The following is a 21,796-nucleotide window of genomic DNA, read 5'->3' as shown; positions in this document are numbered from 1 at the left end:
GGATTGCTTAAGGTGGGATGTGAGTGGGAAGGAAAGGGTGAGAATCACTGCTCTAGACCCAATTGTTACTGAAATATTTTGCTTGAGAAAAATTGTCATTGGCCCATTTCCTTTAGCATTCTGAAACCGTGCACATGACGAGTCAATGAGGGATGATTAAAGCAGTGGTCTTCAAACTTTTTCTTCCCACCCACAGACCACCTTAAGCAATCCCTTACTAATCACAGAGCACCAATGGCACAGTGACGCGAGTGGAAATAAAAAGGTTGAGAACTGTTGTATTGTGGTAACTCCACATCTGATTAGGTTAATTGTTAGGCAAGTGGTCAGAGAAGGACCCCCCCACCCCAAGAAAGGCTTAAATCACAGGAACAAAATAAGCTTCCGTCCCACTGCTCCCAATCTTAAGCACAGTCCTGATGTGGAATGTGGGGTTGCAGCTCCACGTTCACCCGAGTTCAGGTGTTGTCTGTGTGGAGTTTGTACGCTCTCCCCTTGTCTTGGACCAACAGGTTGGTCGCCTGATGAAGGCACCTGAACCTCCCATTGAAATGCTGGCGTACGGGACGGTGGAGGAATTGGCTGAGAAGAGCGCGTTGCTCCCACCCCCCCTCCCATGGTTGGAGAGGGATTAAACTGCGATCTCACGGCGCCGGGCTCGTCTCCAACAAAAGGAGCGGGAGGCAAAGTCCGCCGCGCACGGAGCGAGGGGGAAGGCATCGCCAACAAGACGTTCGGTCCAGCATCGCCGCTGAAGCTCAGACCCAGAGAGGATGGTCCCGAACTCCAGCTGCGTCTGTGTGTCCGGGAGCCGGACGGGCTGAGTGCGGCGTTCTGATCCCTGGGATTTGGGACTCTGAGATCCCTCCACACCTCTGGCGTCTTCATTTTCACCTTCAGTGTGCATGCGCTATACTGGCGCGGCAGCCAGCGGGCCAACTCTAATAAATATTTAATATGATCTTGCGGGCCAAATATAATTATATCGTCGGCCAAATTTGGCCCGCGGCCAGAGTTTGACATGTGTGCTCTAGTTGATATATGGCCCAGTTGATGCTCTAATTGATACATGGTCTTGTTGATGCTATAGTTGATACATGGTCTTGTTGTTGCTACAGTTGAAACATGGTCTTGTTGATGCTCTAGTTTATACATGTTCTTGTTGATGCTATTGTTACATCGTCCTGTTGATGCTCTAGTTGATACATAGTGATGCTGATGCTCTAGTTGATACATAGTGATGCTGATGCTCTAGTTGATACATGGTCTTGTGGATGCTCTAGTTGATACATGGTCTTTTTGATGTTCTGGTTGATACATGGTCTTGTTGATGCTCTCGTTGATACATGGTCTTCTTGATGCTCTGGTTGATACATGGTCTTGTTGATGCTCTAGTTGATACACGGTGATGCTGATTCTCTAGTTGATACATGGTCTTGTGGATGCTCTAGTTGATACATGGTCTTTTTGATGCTCTAGTAGATACATGGTCTTGTTGATGCTCTTGTTCATACATGGTCTTGTTTATGCTCTAGTTGATACATGGTCTTGATGATGCTCTAGTTGATACATGGTGATGCTGATTCTCTAGTTGATACATGGTCTTTTTGATGCTCTAGTTGATACATGGTCTTTTTGATGTTCTGGTTGATACATGGTCTTGTGGATGCTCTAGTTGATACATGGTCTTTTTGATGTTCTGGTTGATACATGGTCTTTTTGATGCTCTGGTTGATACATGGTCTTGTTGATGCTCTAGTTGATACATGGTCTTTTTGATGCTCTAGTTGATACATGGTCTTATTGATGTTCTGGTTGATACATGGTCTTGTTGATGCTCTGGTTGATACATGGTCTTGTTGATTCTCTAGTTGATACATGGTGATGCTGATTCTCTAGTTGATACATGGTCTTGTGGATGCTCTAGTTGATACATGGTCTTTTTGATGCTCTAGTAGATACATGGTCTTGTTCATGCTCTTGTTCATACATGGTCTTGTTGATGCTCTAGTTGATACATGGTCTTCTTGATGCTGTAGTAGATACATGGTCTTGTTGATACATGATCTTGTTGATGCTTTCATTACATGGTCTTTTTGATGCTCTTGTTGATACATGGTCTTATTGATGCTCTAGGCGATTCATGGTCTTCTGATGCTATCATCACATGGTCTTGCTGATTTTCTCATTTATACATGTTCTTGTTGATGCTTTAGTTGATACATGGTCTTGGTGATGCTCTGGTTGCTACATGGTCTTGTTGATGCTCTTGTTCATACATGGTCTTGTTTATGCTCTAGTTGATACATGGTCTTATTAATGCTCTTGTTGATACATGGTCTTGTTGAGCTATCATTACATGGTCTTATTGATGCTCTAGTTGATACATGGTCTTGTTTATGCTCTAGTTGATACATGGTCTTGTTGATGCTCTAGTTGATACACGGTGATGCTGATTCTCTAGTTGATACATGGTCTTTTTGATGCTCTAGTAGATACATGGTCTTGTTGATGTTCTTGTTCATACATGGTCTTGTTTATGCTCTTGTTCATACATGGTCTTGTTTATGCTCTAGTTGATACATGGTCTTGTTGATGCTCTAGTTGATACATGGTGATGCTGATTCTCTAGTTGATACATGGTCTTGTGGATGCTCTAGTTGATACATGGTCTTTTTGATGCTCTAGTTGATACATGGTCTTTTTGATGCTCTAGTTGATACATGGTCTTTTTGATGCTCTAGTTGATACATGGTCTTTTTGATGCTCTAGTTGATACATGGTCTTTTTGATGCTCTAGTTGATACATGGTCTTTTTGATGTTCTGGTTGATACATGGTCTTGTTGATGCTCTGGTTGATACATGGTCTTGTTGATGCTCTAGTTGATACATGGTCTTTTTGATGCTCTAGTTGATACATGGTCTTTTTGATGCTCTGGTTGATACATGGTCTTGTTGATGCTCTAGTTGATACATGGTGATGCTGATTCTCTAGTTGATACATGGTCTTGTGGATGCTCTAGTTGATACATGGTCTTTTTGTTGCTCTAGTAGATACATGGTCTTGTTGATGCTCTTGTTCATACATGGTCTTGTTGATGCTCTAGTTGATACATGGTCTTCTTGATGCTGTAGTAGATACATGGTCTTGTTGATACATGATCTTGTTGATGCTTTCATTACATGGTCTTTTTGATGCTCTTGTTGATACATGGTCTTATTGATGCTCTAGGCGATTCATGGTCTTGTGATGCTATCATCACATGGTCTTGCTGATTTTCTCATTTATACATGTTCTTGTTGATGCTTTAGTTGATACATGGTCTTGGTGATGCTCTGGTTGCTACATGGTCTTGTTGATGCTCTGGTTGATACATGGTCTTGTTGATGCTCTTGTTCATACATGGTCTTGTTTATGCTCTAGTTGATACATGGTCTTATTAATGCTCTTGTTGATACATGGTCTTGTTGAGCTATCATTACATGGTCTTGTTGATGCTCTAGTTGATACATGGTCTTGCTAATGCTCTTGTTGATACATGGTGTTGTTGATGCTATAGTTGATACATGGTGTTGATGCTATAGTTGATAAATGGTCTTGTTGATGGCTATAGTTGATACATGGTCTTGTTAATGCTCTAGTTGATATATGGTCTTTTTGATGCTCTAGTTGATACATGGTCTTTTTGATGCTCTAGTTGATACATGGTCTTTTTGATGTTCTGGTTGATACATGGTCTTGTTGATGCTCTGGTTGCTACATGGTCTTGTTGATGCTCTGGTTGATACATGGTCTTGTTGATGCTCTTGTTCATACATGGTCTTGTTTATGCTCTAGTTGATACATGGTCTTATTAATGCTCTTGTTGATACATGGTCTTGTTGAGCTATCATTACATGGTCTTGTTGATGCTCTAGTTGATACATGGTCTTGCTAATGCTCTTGTTGATACATGGTGTTGTTGATGCTATAGTTGATACATGGTGTTGATGCTATAGTTGATAAATGGTCTTGTTGATGGCTATAGTTGATACATGGTCTTGTTAATGCTCTAGTTGATATATGGTCTTGTTGGTGCTACAGTGGATACATCGTCTTGTTGATGCTATCGTAGATACATTATATTGTTGATGCTAGATTTGATACTTGGTCTTGTTGAGGCTATAGTTGATACATTATTTTGTTGATGCTATAGTTGATAAATGGTCATCTTGATGCTGTAGTTGATGCATGGTCTTGTTTATGCTCCAGTTGATACATGGTCTTGTTGTTGATACAGTTGATACATGGTCTTGTTGATGCTCTAGTTTATACATGGTCTTGTTTATGCTCTAGTTGATACATGGTCTTGATGATGCTCTAGTTGATACATGGTCTTGTGGATGCTCTAGTTGATACATGGTCTTTTTGATGTTCTGGTTGATACATGGTCTTGTTGATGCTCTCGTTGAATACATGGTCTTGTTGATGCTCTGGTTGATACATGGTCTTGTTGATGCTCTAGTTGATACACGGTGATGCTGATTCTCTAGTTGATACATGGTCTTGTGGATGCTCTAGTTGATACATGGTCTTTTTGATGCTCTAGTAGATACATGGTCTTGTTGATGCTCTTGTTCATACATGGTCTTGTTTATGCTCTAGTTGATACATGGTCTTGATGATGCTCTAGTTGATACATGGTGATGCTGATTCTCTAGTAGATACATGGTCTTTTTGATGCTCTAGTTGATACATGGTCTTTTTGATGTTCTGGTTGATACATGGTCTTGTGGATGCTCTAGTTGATACATGGTCTTTTTGATGTTCTGGTTGATACATGGTCTTTTTGATGCTCTGGTTGATACATGGTCTTGTTGATGCTCTAGTTGATACATGGTCTTTTTGATGCTCTAGTTGATACATGGTCTTATTGATGTTCTGGTTGATACATGGTCTTGTTGATGCTCTGGTTGATACATGGTCTTGTTGATTCTCTAGTTGATACATGGTGATGCTGATTCTCTAGTTGATACATGGTCTTGTGGATGCTCTAGTTGATACATGGTCTTTTTGATGCTCTAGTAGATACATGGTCTTGTTCATGCTCTTGTTCATACATGGTCTTGTTGATGCTCTAGTTGATACATGGTCTTCTTGATGCTGTAGTAGATACATGGTCTTGTTGATACATGATCTTGTTGATGCTTTCATTACATGGTCTTTTTGATGCTCTTGTTGATACATGGTCTTATTGATGCTCTAGGCGATTCATGGTCTTGTGATGCTATCATCACATGGTCTTGCTGATTTTCTCATTTATACATGTTCTTGTTGATGCTTTAGTTGATACATGGTCTTGGTGATGCTCTGGTTGCTACATGGTCTTGTTGATGCTCTTGTTCATACATGGTCTTGTTTATGCTCTAGTTGATACATGGTCTTATTAATGCTCTTGTTGATACATGGTCTTGTTGAGCTATCATTACATGGTCTTATTGATGCTCTAGTTGATACATGGTCTTGTTTATGCTCTAGTTGATATATGGTCTTGTTGATGCTCTAGTTGATACACGGTGATGCTGATTCTCTAGTTGATACATGGTCTTTTTGATGCTCTAGTAGATACATGGTCTTGTTGATGTTCTTGTTCATACATGGTCTTGTTTATGCTCTTGTTCATACATGGTCTTGTTTATGCTCTAGTTGATACATGGTCTTGTTGATGCTCTAGTTGATACATGGTGATGCTGATTCTCTAGTTGATACATGGTCTTGTGGATGCTCTAGTTGATACATGGTCTTTTTGATGCTCTAGTTGATACATGGTCTTGTTGATGCTCTAGTTGATACATGGTGATGCTGATTCTCTAGTTGATACATGGTCTTGTGGATGCTCTAGTTGATACATGGTCTTTTTGATGCTCTAGTTGATACATGGTCTTTTTGATGTTCTGGTTGATACATGGTCTTGTTGATGCTCTGGTTGATACATGGTCTTGTTGATGCTCTAGTTGATACATGGTCTTTTTGATGCTCTAGTTGATACATGGTCTTTTTGATGCTCTGGTTGATACATGGTCTTGTTGATGCTCTAGTTGATACATGGTGATGCTGATTCTCTAGTTGATACATGGTCTTGTGGATGCTCTAGTTGATACATGGTCTTTTTGTTGCTCTAGTAGATACATGGTCTTGTTGATGCTCTTGTTCATACATGGTCTTGTTGATGCTCTAGTTGATACATGGTCTTCTTGATGCTGTAGTAGATACATGGTCTTGTTGATACATGATCTTGTTGATGCTTTCATTACATGGTCTTTTTGATGCTCTTGTTGATACATGGTCTTATTGATGCTCTAGGCGATTCATGGTCTTGTGATGCTATCATCACATGGTCTTGCTGATTTTCTCATTTATACATGTTCTTGTTGATGCTTTAGTTGATACATGGTCTTGGTGATGCTCTGGTTGCTACATGGTCTTGTTGATGCTCTGGTTGATACATGGTCTTGTTGATGCTCTTGTTCATACATGGTCTTGTTTATGCTCTAGTTGATACATGGTCTTATTAATGCTCTTGTTGATACATGGTCTTGTTGAGCTATCATTACATGGTCTTGTTGATGCTCTAGTTGATACATGGTCTTGCTAATGCTCTTGTTGATACATGGTGTTGTTGATGCTATAGTTGATACATGGTGTTGATGCTATAGTTGATAAATGGTCTTGTTGATGGCTATAGTTGATACATGGTCTTGTTAATGCTCTAGTTGATATATGGTCTTTTTGATGCTCTAGTTGATACATGGTCTTTTTGATGCTCTAGTTGATACATGGTCTTTTTGATGTTCTGGTTGATACATGGTCTTGTTGATGCTCTGGTTGCTACATGGTCTTGTTGATGCTCTGGTTGATACATGGTCTTGTTGATGCTCTTGTTCATACATGGTCTTGTTTATGCTCTAGTTGATACATGGTCTTATTAATGCTCTTGTTGATACATGGTCTTGTTGAGCTATCATTACATGGTCTTGTTGATGCTCTAGTTGATACATGGTCTTGCTAATGCTCTTGTTGATACATGGTGTTGTTGATGCTATAGTTGATACATGGTGTTGATGCTATAGTTGATAAATGGTCTTGTTGATGGCTATAGTTGATACATGGTCTTGTTAATGCTCTAGTTGATATATGGTCTTGTTGGTGCTACAGTGGATACATAGTCTTGTTGATGCTATCGTAGATACATTATATTGTTGATGTGCTAGATTTGATACTTGGTCTTGTTGAGGCTATAGTTGATACATTATTTTGTTGATGCTATAGTTGATAAATGGTCATCTTGATGCTGTAGTTGATGCATGGTCTTGTTTATGCTCCAGTTGATACATGGTCTTGTTGTTGATACAGTTGATACATGGTCTTGTTGATGCTCTAGTTTATACATGGTCTTGTTTATGCTCTAGTTTATACATGGTCTTGATGATGCTCTAGTTGATACATGGTGATGCTGATTCTCTAGTTGATACATGGTCTTTTTGATGCTCTAGTTGATACATGGTCTTTTTGATGTTCTGGTTGATACATGGTCTTGTGGATGCTCTAGTTGATACATGGTCTTTTTGATGTTCTGGTTGATACATGGTCTTTTTGATGCTCTGGTTGATACATGGTCTTGTTGATGCTCTAGTTGATACATGGTCTTTTTGATGCTCTAGTTGATACATGGTCTTATTGATGTTCTGGTTGATACATGGTCTTGTTGATGCTCTGGTTGATACATGGTCTTGTTGATTCTCTAGTTGATACATGGTGATGCTGATTCTCTAGTTGATACATGGTCTTGTGGATGCTCTAGTTGATACATGGTCTTTTTGATGCTCTAGTAGATACATGGTCTTGTTCATGCTCTTGTTCATACATGGTCTTGTTGATGCTCTAGTTGATACATGGTCTTCTTGATGCTGTAGTAGATACATGGTCTTGTTGATACATGATCTTGTTGATGCTTTCATTACATGGTCTTTTTGATGCTCTTGTTGATACATGGTCTTATTGATGCTCTAGGCGATTCATGGTCTTGTGATGCTATCATCACATGGTCTTGCTGATTTTCTCATTTATACATGTTCTTGTTGATGCTTTAGTTGATACATGGTCTTGGTGATGCTCTGGTTGCTACATGGTCTTGTTGATGCTCTGGTTGATACATGGTCTTGTTGATGCTCTTGTTCATACATGGTCTTGTTTATGCTCTAGTTGATACATGGTCTTATTAATGCTCTTGTTGATACATGGTCTTGTTGAGCTATCATTACATGGTCTTGTTGATGCTCTAGTTGATACATGGTCTTGCTAATGCTCTTGTTGATACATGGTGTTGTTGATGCTATAGTTGATACATGGTGTTGATGCTATAGTTGATAAATGGTCTTGTTGATGGCTATAGTTGATACATGGTCTTGTTAATGCTCTAGTTGATATATGGTCTTTTTGATGCTCTAGTTGATACATGGTCTTTTTGATGCTCTAGTTGATACATGGTCTTTTTGATGTTCTGGTTGATACATGGTCTTGTTGATGCTCTGGTTGCTACATGGTCTTGTTGATGCTCTGGTTGATACATGGTCTTGTTGATGCTCTTGTTCATACATGGTCTTGTTTATGCTCTAGTTGATACATGGTCTTATTAATGCTCTTGTTGATACATGGTCTTGTTGAGCTATCATTACATGGTCTTGTTGATGCTCTAGTTGATACATGGTCTTGCTAATGCTCTTGTTGATACATGGTGTTGTTGATGCTATAGTTGATACATGGTGTTGATGCTATAGTTGATAAATGGTCTTGTTGATGGCTATAGTTGATACATGGTCTTGTTAATGCTCTAGTTGATATATGGTCTTGTTGGTGCTACAGTGGATACATAGTCTTGTTGATGCTATCGTAGATACATTATATTGTTGATGCTAGATTTGATACTTGGTCTTGTTGAGGCTATAGTTGATACATTATTTTGTTGATGCTATAGTTGATAAATGGTCATCTTGATGCTGTAGTTGATGCATGGTCTTGTTTATGCTCCAGTTGATACATGGTCTTGTTGTTGATACAGTTGATACATGGTCTTGTTGATGCTCTAGTTTATACATGGTCTTGTTTATGCTCTAGTTGATACATGGTCTTGATGATGCTCTAGTTGATACATGGTGATGCTGATTCTCTAGTTGATACATGGTCTTTTTGATGCTCTAGTTGATACATGGTCTTTTTGATGTTCTGGTTGATACATGGTGTTGTGGATGCTCTAGTTGATACATGGTCTTTTTGATGTTCTGGTTGATACATGGTCTTTTTGATGCTCTGGTTGATACATGGTCTTGTTGATGCTCTAGTTGATACATGGTCTTTTTGATGCTCTAGTTGATACATGGTCTTATTGATGTTCTGGTTGATACATGGTCTTTTTGATGCTCTGGTTGATACATGGTCTTGTTGATTCTCTAGTTGATACATGGTGATGCTGATTCTCTAGTTGATACATGGTCTTGTGGATGCTCTAGTTGATACATGGTCTTTTTGATGCTCTAGTAGATACATGGTCTTGTTCATGCTCTTGTTCATACATGGTCTTGTTGATGCTCTAGTTGATACATGGTCTTCTTGATGCTGTAGTAGATACATGGTCTTGTTGATACATGATCTTGTTGATGCTTTCATTACATGGTCTTTTTGATGCTCTTGTTGATACATGGTCTTATTGATGCTCTAGGCGATTCATGGTCTTGTGATGCTATCATCACATGGTCTTGCTGATTTTCTCATTTATACATGTTCTTGTTGATGCTTTAGTTGATACATGGTCTTGGTGATGCTCTGGTTGCTACATGGTCTTGTTGATGCTCTTGTTCATACATGGTCTTGTTTATGCTCTAGTTGATACATGGTCTTATTAATGCTCTTGTTGATACATGGTCTTGTTGAGCTATTATTACATGGTCTTATTGATGCTCTAGTTGATACATGGTCTTGTTTATGCTCTAGTTGATACATGGTCTTGTTGATGCTCTAGTTGATACACGGTGATGCTGATTCTCTAGTTGATACATGGTCTTTTTGATGCTCTAGTAGATACATGGTCTTGTTGATGTTCTTGTTCATACATGGTCTTGTTTATGCTCTTGTTCATACATGGTCTTGTTTATGCTCTAGTTGATACATGGTCTTGTTGATGCTCTAGTTGATACATGGTGATGCTGATTCTCTAGTTGATACATGGTCTTGTGGATGCTCTAGTTGATACATGGTCTTTTTGATGCTCTAGTTGATACATGGTCTTTTTGATGCTCTAGTTGATACATGGTCTTTTTGATGCTCTAGTTGATACATGGTCTTTTTGATGCTCTAGTTGATACATGGTCTTTTTGATGCTCTAGTTGATACATGGTCTTTTTGATGTTCTGGTTGATACATGGTCTTGTTGATGCTCTGGTTGATACATGGTCTTGTTGATGCTCTAGTTGATACATGGTCTTTTTGATGCTCTAGTTGATACATGGTCTTGTTGATGCTCTGGTTGATACATGGTCTTGTTGATGCTCTAGTTGATACATGGTGATGCTGATTCTCTAGTTGATACATGGTCTTGTGGATGCTCTAGTTGATACATGGTCTTTTTGTTGCTCTAGTAGATACATGGTCTTGTTGATGCTCTTGTTCATACATGGTCTTGTTGATGCTCTAGTTGATACATGGTCTTCTTGATGCTGTAGTAGATACATGGTCTTGTTGATACATGATCTTGTTGATGCTTTCATTACATGGTCTTTTTGATGCTCTTGTTGATACATGGTCTTATTGATGCTCTAGGCGATTCATGGTCTTGTGATGCTATCATCACATGGTCTTGCTGATTTTCTCATTTATACATGTTCTTGTTGATGCTTTAGTTGATACATGGTCTTGGTGATGCTCTGGTTGCTACATGGTCTTGTTGATGCTCTGGTTGATACATGGTCTTGTTGATGCTCTTGTTCATACATGGTCTTGTTTATGCTCTAGTTGATACATGGTCTTATTAATGCTCTTGTTGATACATGGTCTTGTTGAGCTATCATTACATGGTCTTGTTGATGCTCTAGTTGATACATGGTCTTGCTAATGCTCTTGTTGATACATGGTGTTGTTGATGCTATAGTTGATACATGGTGTTGATGCTATAGTTGATAAATGGTCTTGTTGATGGCTATAGTTGATACATGGTCTTGTTAATGCTCTAGTTGATATATGGTCTTTTTGATGCTCTAGTTGATACATGGTCTTTTTGATGCTCTAGTTGATACATGGTCTTTTTGATGTTCTGGTTGATACATGGTCTTGTTGATGCTCTGGTTGCTACATGGTCTTGTTGATGCTCTGGTTGATACATGGTCTTGTTGATGCTCTTGTTCATACATGGTCTTGTTTATGCTCTAGTTGATACATGGTCTTATTAATGCTCTTGTTGATACATGGTCTTGTTGAGCTATCATTACATGGTCTTGTTGATGCTCTAGTTGATACATGGTCTTGCTAATGCTCTTGTTGATACATGGTGTTGTTGATGCTATAGTTGATACATGGTGTTGATGCTATAGTTGATAAATGGTCTTGTTGATGGCTATAGTTGATACATGGTCTTGTTAATGCTCTAGTTGATATATGGTCTTGTTGGTGCTACAGTGGATACATAGTCTTGTTGATGCTATCGTAGATACATTATATTGTTGATGCTAGATTTGATACTTGGTCTTGTTGAGGCTATAGTTGATACATTATTTTGTTGATGCTATAGTTGATAAATGGTCATCTTGATGCTGTAGTTGATGCATGGTCTTGTTTATGCTCCAGTTGATACATGGTCTGGTTGTTGATACAGTTGATACATGGTCTTGTTGATGCTCTAGTTTATACATGTTCTTGTTGATGCTATTGATACATCGTCCTGTTGATGCTCTTGTTGATACATGGTGATGCTGATGCTCTAGTTGATACATGGTCTTGTGGATGCTCTAGTTGATACATGGTCTTTTTGATGTTCTGGTTGATATATGGTCTTGTTGATGCTCTGGTTGATACATGGTCTTGTTGATGCTCTAGTTGATACATGATCTTGTTTTTTTTTTAAATTTTTTATTTTTCACACCATAAATCACATTAGCCATGATATACACTTTTTCTTTTTCACATATATACAGTGACTTTTTCTCCCCCCCCCCTCCCTCCTCGCAAGCCACCCCCCACCCCCCCTCTCATCCATTTTAGGTATACAATCTAGTTTGCATTAAACCAGTCAGACAATGTTGTCATTCAACAAAAATACACCAGAAATTTATTTGTTCAAAGTATTGCAAAAATTCAGTTTACCGGAGAAGTATATTAATTGGATTAAAGCATTATATAAGGGACCGTTAGCGAAAGTGACAGTAAATGGACATGTATGAAAGCAATTTAACTTAAGCAGGTCAACGTGGCAGGGATGCCCACTATCACCTTTATTATTTGCGTTAGCTATAGAACCACTAGCAGAATTGATAAGAATAGATAATAATATAAAAGGAATAAAAATAAAGGACAGGGAATATAAAATCAGTCTATTTGCGGATGATGTTATAGTGTACTTAACAGAACCAGAACTATCAATAAAAGAATTATATAAGAAATTGAAGGAATATGGAGAAGTGTCGGGTTACAAGATAAACGTAAATAAAAGTGAAGCAATGCCTATGAATAATGCGGATTTCTCAAAATTTAAGAAGGAATCTCCATTCAGATGGCAAATGCAGGCAATAAGATACCTAGGTGTACAAATAAACAAAAATCTAGGCCAATTATATAAACTCAATTACAATCCACTAATGAAAAAATTACAGGACGATTTAGAGCATTGGAAAGATCTACCACTAACACTGATAGGAAGGATAAACTGTATTAAAATGAACATTTTTCCAAGGATATTATACTTATTTCAGGCATTGCCAATACAACTGACAGAAAAATTCTTCAAAGAGTTAAAGAAAATAATAAGGAATTTTTTATGGAGAGGGGGGAAACCGCGGATAGCACTAGATAAATTAACAGAATGGTATAAACAAGGAGGCTTACAATTGCCAAACTTTAAAAATTATTATAGAGCCGCACAATTAAGATACCTATCAGATTTTTATCAAACAAGGGAAAAACCAGACTGGACGAGATTAGAATTAGATAAAATAGGGGAAAAGATACCTGAACACATATTATATAAATGGGACGAAAAATTGGTACAACATAGAACTTCTCCAGTATTACATCATCTCCTCAATATTTGGAAGAAGATTCATGTAGAAAGAAATAAAACAAATTATCAATTACCAAAACTAATATTGACGCAAAATAAGCTACTCCCTTTTACAATAGATAACCTTTCCTTTAGAGAATGGGAAAAAAAAGGGATTAAAAGAATAGAAAATTGTTTTTCAGGAAGTAGATTCTTATCCTTTGAACAAATGAGAGATAAGTACAATATAACTGGAGATACAGCGCTGGCATATTACCAACTGAGATCCTACTTGAAAGAGAAATTAGGAAGCAATTTGAGTTTACCAGAGGGAAGTAACCTTGAATATGTGATTACAGATACAATGTTAATCAAAAGATTTATAACAAATATGTATATTAAACTGCAAGAAAAGGAGAATGAGGAAACAAATGGTAAAACTAAACAAAAATGGAACAAGATTTAAATATAAAGATAAAAAAGGAAATACATGATCTTGTTGATGCTTTAGTTGATACATGGTGATGCTGATTCTCTAGTTGATACATGGTCTTGTTGATGCTCTTGTTCATACATGGTCTTGTTGATTCTCTAGTTGATACATGGTCTTCTTGATGCTGTAGTAGATACATGGTCTTGTTGATACATAATCTTGTTGATGCTTTCATTACATGGTCTTTTTGATGCTCTTGTTGATTCATGGTCTTATTGATGCTCTAGGCGATTCATGGTCTTGTGATGCTATCATCACATGGTCTTGCTGATTTTCTCATTTATACATATTCTTGTTGATGCTTTAGTTGATACATGGTCTTGTTGATGCTCATGTTCATACATGGTCTTATTTATGCTCTAGTTGATACATGGTCTTATTAATGCTCTTGTTGATACATGGTCTTGTTGAGCTATCATTACATGGTCTTGTTGATGCTCTAGTTGATACATGGTCTTGCTAATGCTCTTGTTGATACATGGTGTTGATGCTATAGTTGATAAATTGTCTTGTTGATGCTCTGGTTGCTACATGGTCTTGTTGATGCTCTGGTTGATACATGGTCCTGTTTATGCTCTAGTTGATACATGGTCTTATTAATGCTCTTGTTGATACATGGTCTTATTGATGTTCTAGTTGGTACATGGTCTTGTTGATGCTCTAGTTGATACATGGTCTTGTTGTTTCTCTAGTTGATACATCGTCTTGTTGATGTGATAGTTTATGCATGGTCTTGTTGATGCTCTCGTTAATACATGGTATTATTGATGGTGTCGTAGGTACATGGTCTTTTTGATGCTCTAGTTGATACATGATGTTGTTGATGCTTTCATTACATGGTCTTGTAGATGCTCTAGTGATACATGGTCTTATTGATGCTCTAGCTGATGCATGTTCTTGTTGATGCTATCATTACATTGTCTTGTTGATGCTCTAGTGATACATGGTCTTGTTGATTCTCTAGTTGATACATGGTCTTGTTGATGCTCTAGTTGATACATGGTCTTGTTGATGCTCTAGTTGATACATGGTCTTGTTGATGCTCTAGTTGATACATAGTCTTGTTGTTTCTCTAGTTGATACATCGACTTGTTGATGTGATAGTTTATACATGGTCTTGTTGATGCTCTCGTTCATACATGGTATTATTGATGGTGTCGTAGGTACATGGTCTTTTTGATGCTCTAGTTGATACATGATGTTGTTGATGCTTTCATTACATGGTCTTGTTGATGCTCTAGTGATACATGGTCTTATTGATGCTCTAGCTGATGCATGTTCTTGTTGATGCTATCATTACATTGTCTTGTTGATGCTCTAGTGATACATGGTCTTGTTAATTCTCTAGTTGATACATGGTCTTGTTGATGCTCTAGTTGATACATGGTCTTGTTGATGCTCTAGTTGATACATAGTCTTCTTGATGCTTTAGTTGATACATGGTCTTTTTGATGCTATCATTACATGGTGATCATCCCAGTGGTGATCATCTTTAAATAGTGATCACTAGCTTTGTCGTCATGATGTTCCTTGTCCTCAGTCTGTTTGGAAGAAATCATTGTACCAAGCACTGGATTCCCCCCCTCAAAATAAAAAAATGCTCTCAGGCATGCTTGCCTATCATTAGTTTTGCAAGCCTTCGTTTATGTGCATTATTGATGCCAAAATCAGTGTAAATTTTTCCACAATTGTTTCTGTTTTCATTCAACTTTCACAGTCTAACTGTTTTTCCAATCAAACTGTTTGAAGCTACGTGATATGGGGACACGGAGCTTGATTTATTTTCTCTTGGGGAACTTTAGAAGCTCAGCTCTTGTGAAGCTGCTTCAATTGCCTGTCGTATCGAACTTGGGAAGACATGTAGAGAAGATCATTCTGAACTCTAAGGTGCCTCAATTATTCTGTTTTCAAATTTATCATAAAAAGACCTCTGAGCACCTGTCTTATGCAGATTGCTGAAATACTTTCTTGATCGCTCTTCACTATAACTTTGTCTTTGATTGTCAGTCAATGGTGATCAAATTAGATTCTTTAGCCAGGACTATTGGAAGAGGGATCGCTGCTTCACGCTCATCACTTCTCATCAAGTTCACTTCACTTTGATCATTTTCCCAGTGTAGGTACAAGGGAGGACAATGAGCTGACCAACAACTCTGCTCTGGCATCTTTGATACTGCAGCACTAGCATCTATTGAAACTCTTCCCACCAGAGTTCCAAATAAAGTTCAATAGAATTCTGCCAGAGCGAGTAGTCTGCAAATCCATTAAAGCCAGTGCACCCTTCATACTTCATGAAGTTGTCATCTTCACTAAGGTTGATTTTGCCATTGTCTTGCTTTGCTTTCATGCAAACCCCTGCCAGATGTCCATGGATACCTCAACGATGACAAATCCTTTGTATCTGCACCCAGTGTTTCTGACCAAATTTTATAGACTTGTCATAGAAAGTATCCTCTTTGGATGCATCGCAGTTTGAATGGGAACTACTCTGTCGAAGACCACAAAAGCCCCATAGAGTTTTAGGTGTACCTCACACACCAACCTCCACTACACGCTGCATCAAGAAAGCAGCCAACTTGTTCAAGGACCCTCACCAACCTGGTAATTCTCTCCCAGCCTCCCCCCCACTCCCACTTCTTGAAACATGTAAGATGTATATGTTTGAAGATGCATACCACCAGATTCAAGGATGGTTTTCCAGCTGTCACTTGGCTCTTGACTAGACCCCATAAAAATAAAAGATCTTATGATCTCCAAATCCCATCTCATTACAGCTTTTGTATTGTTTTATTTTAAGTATAAGCGTCTCTTGGAACTGGATTCTGGACTTTTTTGCATTATTGGCTTTACTTTAATGTGGCTTATTTATCTAGATCGCATACCAAACACAGTTTTTCACTGTCTCTTAATACATGTGACAGGAAACAGTTCAGTTCAATAACTCACTGTCACATGCTGACATCTAGATCATCCTAAGAGATGCCATGGAGGTGAGCCCCAACATCTTAACACTCTGAGCCTTTACTGGGTGAAGTTGGAGTCAATAGAGTTATCAAGTGTTATAAGTTGGAAACAGCCCCTTTGACCAAATTTGTTCAAGCTATTCAAATTCTCAACCTAAGCTAATTGCTTTTGTCTGTGATTGATCCTTATCTCTTAAAAAAAAAATCCTTTCCATGAACTTGTCTCATCATCATCATGGCTTGGCTTCGCGAATGAAGATTTGGGAAGGATCATAGGCACGGGCACATCTGAGCTAGCACGATGGATTCTTTTTGGATGGAGTGTTGTGTGTGCAAAACTGGCCCCATCCTTTACACCTGGGGTTTATCTGCCATGGTCCAGCACACTGGGACGGTGACAGTCAGATCCTTGGGTCGTAGGTGTTACATTGGAGTGTCCTTCTGGGTGGATTTCCTGATGAGCTTAACTAACCCAATCTGCTTGTGCTTTTCCTTCTTTTAGGCTGGCTGCCAACCAAATCTAATGAACCTACCTATCCAGTAACACCACCGGGCACTCATCTTGTCTAAATGTATTTTAATTGTAATTGCATCTGCCTCTTAAACTTCCTCTGGCAGTTAATTCCACAATTCCACCAACCCCCAGTGTAGAGATGGTGCTCCTTGGTTCTCTTTCAAATCTTTCATCTCTCACGTTAAATCTCTGCCCTTGAATTTTAGACCTGTGGGAAATACAGAGTTGATTTGCCTTATTTATGGCCCTTTTGATTTCATCTACCTCAGATGGTTCACTTCTTCATCCATCCTTCCCAGTCTCTCCCTGCACCTCAAGCCTGCTCGTTCAGGTAACGTTCGCGTTTTTTAAAAACTTTAAATTTAGACATATAACATGGTAACAGCCCATGAACCTGTGCCACCCAAATGCACCTAATTAGCCTTCGTTTTGGATCCAGTGTCCCTGGGAGATGAGATTTGATGCGTTCCATCACCAGATGCTTGAAGCATTTCAACCCTTGCACGTTTTGAAGGGTGGGAGGAAACCGAGTGCCAGGAGGAAACCCATGCAGATACAGCGAGAATGTACAAACTCCCTATAGACAGCGCTGGATTCAAATTTTTAACAGACATGTTATCACAACTGCAGAGAGAACTGTAAGTACAGTATCATTGGCGTCTTGCATAGATGCTGCAATGACATCCAATAGACAAAGACAAAGTTCAAATTTATTGTTAGAGTACATACATCACATCACATAAAACCCTGAGATTCCTTTTCCTGCAGGCAAGGCAGAATTTATAGTTATTGGTAATTGTAAACTGTACTCGAGAAGAAATAAATGTAAACAAGCTGACTGTGCAAATACAGAAATAAAAATATTGAGTAATAAATAATGATCAAAATACGGGTCCTTAAATTAGTCTCTGAATTGGTCTGTTTAGATGTCTCATGGTTGAGGGGTAGCAACTATTCCTGAACCTCTTGGTACAAGGTAATGTGGCACCTGTGCCTTCTTCCTGATGACAGCAGTGAGAACAGAGCACATCCTGGATGGTGTGGATCCTTAATAATTGCTGCTGCTCTCCGACAGCAACATTCCTTGTACAGGTATTTCCAATGGTATGCCCTGGGCTCTTCATTCAGAAGTATTGATGTTCCCATGTGAGGTAGTGATGCAGCCGTTTAGCACACTTTCCACTACACGTTTAAATTTAAATGTTAATCTTCGACATACAGCCTGGTAACAGACCATTTTGGGTCACAAGCCCATGCCGCCCAATTGACCTACAACCCCCTGGTATGTATTGAACGGTGGGTGGAAACTGGAGCCCCCAGGGAAAATCTCCGCCAACACTGGGAGAATGTACAAAGGCCCCAAATCTGACTTTTATCCATCAAGCCAATTCTGTGTTCCATTGCCCATTTTATCCAGGGTTCCAACCAGCCTACCATATAGGCTCTTCTCATAGGCCTTGAAGTCCATGTAGTCAATGTCTACAACCATCAGTCATCCTGGTCACCCTTTCCAAAAAAATCAAGTTCAAGAGACATGATTTCCCATATTCAAAGCCATCCTGTTCATCTCTGCAACTGCCTTTCGAAATGTCTCACAGAATCCCTCCAGTAATGTAAGCATGACTGATGTTAAACTCGCTGGCCTGCAATTTCCCTTTCTTCAATCAAGGAGGTACCTTCCAGACTTCTAGCACCTCGCTCAAGGCCGATCACAATAGAATTACCCTAAACAAATCTTTATGTTTTTTAGTAATCTTAATCCCTAAATATATAAAATGGTCTCTAGCTATTTTAAAAGGCAAACTATCATAAATAGGAACCCATCCATTAAAAGAGAATAATTCACTTTTATTTAAGTTCAGTTTATATCCTGAAAAATTACTAAATTGGGCTAATAAAGATAAAACTGCAGGAATAGAATTTTCAGGATTGGAAATATATAACAATAAATCATCTGCATATAGTGATACTTTATGAATATCCCTGCAACGAATAATACCAGTAATATTGGGTGCTTCTCTGATAGCAATTGCCAAAGGTTCTAAAGCTAAGTTAAATAATAAAGGGCTAAGGGGGCACCCTTGCCTGGTGCCCCGAAATAATCGAAAATATGGCGATCTTTGGGTATTAGTAAAAACTGAGGCAACTGGGGAATTATAAAGAAGTTTAATCCAAGATATAAATATCGGACTAAAATTAAATTTTTCAAGAACTGTAAATAAATAAGGCCATTCTACTCTATCGAAGGCCTTCTCAGCATCTAGTGAAATAACACATTCTGAAGACTTATGTGAAGGAGTGTAAATAATATTCATCAATCTTCTAATATTAAAGGAGGAATAACGATTTTTAATGAATCCAGTCTGGTCTTCAGAGATAATATATGGTAATATCTTCTCTAGCCTTGTCGCTAGAATTTTAGAGAAGATCTTAGAATCAACATTCAACAAAGAAATAGGTCTATAAGAAGAACATTCGGTCGGGTCTTTATTTTTTTTCAAGATTAAAGAAATCGTAGCTCTGTAAAATGATTGTGGTAGTTTACCCAATGTGATAGATTCATCAAACATCTTAATCAGCCAGGGAGAGAGAGTAGAAGAAAAAGCTTTATAAAATTCCACAGAATATCCATCAGGACCTGGTGCTTTCCCCGAATTCAGTGAGAAAATAGTATTATTGATCTCCGAATCTGTAATGGGTTTACTTAATTCTAAGTTATCTTGAGGTAATACTTTTGGGAGTTTCAAATGTTCTAAAAATTTAAACATATTACTAAGGTCTTGAGGGGATTCTGTACTATATAAGGATGTATAAAAATTTTGGAAAGATTGATTTATCTCTTCCTGGTTAACAGTCAGTTCTCCATTCTGTTTGCGAATCTCCACAATTTGGCGTCTAGCTGAAATATTCTTCAGATGATTAGCCAACAGTTTACCCGATTTCTCACTATGCACATAAAAATCAGATTTAGATCTAATTAACTGGTTTTCAATCGAAAATGTAAGTAACAAATTATATTCCATCTGCAGTTCAATTCTTTGTTTGTAAAGTTCTTCAGTAGGATCAGTCACATATTTCTTATCAATGTCTTTAATCTTCTCAACCAATAGATGAATCTTGTTTTTGATGCATTTTTTCAAAGCTACTGAGTAAGAAATAATTTGACCACGAATATAAGCCTTGAATGTATCCCACAATATTCCATAAGAAATTTCCGTAGTGTAATTTGTAGAAAAGAAAAAGTTAATTTGTTCTTTCATAAATTTAACAAAGTCTAAATCTTGCAATAATGTAACATCAAAACGCCAGTGCTTAATAGTAGAAACAGAGTCTTTGAATTTAAGAGAGAGTTGCAATGGAGAGTGATCCGAAATGGCTATAATGTCATACTTACAAGCAGTTACAAGTGGAATAAAACGTGAATCAATAAAAAAGTGATCAATTCTCGAGTATGAATGGTATACATGAGAAAAAAAGGAAAACTCTTTATCTGTCGGGTGAAGAAATCTCCAAATATCAACAGCCCCAGAGTTAGTAAGGAAAGAGTTAATATATCCCTCTCTAATTGATCAAGCTTATTTACTCTGGAAAGTTAAAGGTATAACATGCTTTTCAGATTTATTCTTGGATAACTCTTTCATGTCATTTGAACAATTATCCATGAAATATGATTTACCTCGATCTCATTTCTTTCGATATTTGCAGATTAGGAGTTTCTTAGTTTCGACTTTACCCTCTTTTCCCAATCGGGAGACTACGACTGTTTTAGAGGATTATACTATATTCAAAATTCCCTCCAAAAGGTGTGATATCTAAATTATATAATATAATTACAAAAATAAATTCTGGGACTTTTGAAAAGTTTAAAAATGATTGGGAAAGAGAACTCAACCTTCATATTTCCAATGAAAATTGGATTAAAATTCAGCGACTGGTAAACTCTTCTTCTCTATGTGCAAAACATTCACTAATACAGTTTAAAGTTGTTCATAGAGCTCATATGTCTAAAGATAAACTCCATCGCTTTTATTCTCATATTGATCCTATATGTGATAAATGTCATTTGGAAATAGCTTCCCTTACACATATGTTTTGGTCCTGTCCCTCTTTACAGAATTATTGGAAGGAAATTTTTTCCATTATATCTACTGTTTTGAATATTGATTTACAACCACATCCCATTACTGCAATTTTTGGATTACCTATGATAGATTTGACTTATTTATCTCTTCCTGCGGATCGTATGATTGCTTTTCTTATACTAATGGCTAGAAGATCTATACTATTGAATTGGAAAGAGGTTAATCCTCCCACTGTTTTCCAATGGTTTACCCAAACTATACTATGTTTAAATTTAGAGAAAATTAGAAACTCTTTCTATGAATCCCCTTCTAAGTTTGAGTTAACCTGGTGACCATTTATTCAATATTTTCATTTGTGGTGAGTTGATCTGGCTCTGTTTTCTTTCTATGATTATGTATGATAATTGGGCTGTAAGATGAGATCGGAGTGATCGGCGTGGTTTAGCTATATCTGTAGGTTTTT

Source organism: Narcine bancroftii, chromosome 7 (assembly GCF_036971445.1).
Source record: "Narcine bancroftii isolate sNarBan1 chromosome 7, sNarBan1.hap1, whole genome shotgun sequence".
NCBI classification, from domain to species: domain Eukaryota; kingdom Metazoa; phylum Chordata; class Chondrichthyes; order Torpediniformes; family Narcinidae; genus Narcine; species Narcine bancroftii.
Note: the sequence above shows the minus strand (reverse complement) of the source record.